Raw genomic sequence first — 1,554 nt, 5'->3', positions numbered from 1 at the left:
ATCCTAGATTAATGAACAATGTTGCCTTGCTTTTCTAGATGATCGATGATAGTAGTATGTGTTTATGTAATAGTTGATGTTATTTCTTATAAGTATTTTATATGTTAATTTTATAAAAATTTTGTAAAACTATAAAAAAGTATTTACTAACACATATTATATTATATGGGTTGTTCTAATAGTTAGCTCATTAATTTGTTTAAGTAAGTATTGAGGATTATTCGAATTTTGTCTTGTACATATAATAATTTATTGATCAACGACAAATTTTTAAATAGAGTTCAGTATCACGATAAATTAGTCTTTGACTTACCGTACTGGAGAATACCATAAAAAACTAAAAAAATATTTCATTTTACTCTCAGATATACTATTAATAATTAGAGAAAATTTCACTTTCCTCCCTTGCGAGATGCTAAAATAACATCCCTCTCCCCTCTATTTATAAAATGTACATTCCACTCCCTTATAATTTTTAAAAAATCTTTTCTTTAATCTATTTTAATTTTTTTGTGTTAATTAATGTTAACTTTATCCATTTTTCAAGACAAAAATAAATTATTTTTTACAAAAATACCCTTTAACAAAAATTTTATTTTTTTTGTCATTAAATTTTGCTTACCAAAATATCCTTTAATAAATTATTTTTTATTAATTAAATTATATTTTTATCAAAATATTTTTTAAAAAATTAATAATTAAATTATTTTTTTAAGATACCCTTCAATAATTTTTTAGAAAAAATAATTTAATTATTAATTTTTTTAAAAATATTTTGTAAAAATACAATTTAATCAATAGAAAATAATTTATTAAAGGATATTTTAGTAAGCAAAATTTAATGACAAAAAAATAAAATTTTTGCTAAAGCATATTTTTACAAAAAATAATTTATTTTTCTTGAAAAATAGATAAAGTTAACATTAGTTAACACAAAAAATTTAAAATGGATTAAAGATGAGGTTTTCTAAAAGTTATAAGGGAGAAAAATTTATATTTTATAAATAAAAGGGAAGAGAGTGTTATTTTAGCATCTCGCAGAAAAAAAGAGTGAAATTTTTTCTAATAATTAATAATAAAACATACACTAATTTATACTATATTAGTAGAAGAAAAAAATATTTACATCAATTTTTTTTTAGGACCGTGCCCACATTGCGCCACTATTCTGCACGTAGTCTAGGAAATAAATAAACATGCAGAGACGAAAGAAGAAAGTTCTAGAAAACTACATCTCATATTCTCAATTTCGCATCAGTGTCTTTTATTTTTAGATAAAATAAAATGATATTCTGAACTTTTGTAGATTTAAATATATAATAATTTTACTCTGAACTAAAGTCCTGTTCAAGTTGTCTCCCCAGGATTCAACATTGTAACGTGCTAGCTCTAGGGTGGAAAAAGGAGTAGTTGAACCAATCATTAGATTATAGGGTCAAAAACTAACATAATTAAATTGAGACGATATGGATTTGGTGATGGTTGATACTTGATATAGATATGTATATATGACACATGGAGCTAACTTGAACGGTGCATATAAATAATTAGGTA

Source organism: Arachis ipaensis, chromosome B02 (genome assembly GCF_000816755.2).
Source record: "Arachis ipaensis cultivar K30076 chromosome B02, Araip1.1, whole genome shotgun sequence".
In the NCBI taxonomy this organism is placed as follows: domain Eukaryota; kingdom Viridiplantae; phylum Streptophyta; class Magnoliopsida; order Fabales; family Fabaceae; genus Arachis; species Arachis ipaensis.
Note: the sequence above shows the minus strand (reverse complement) of the source record.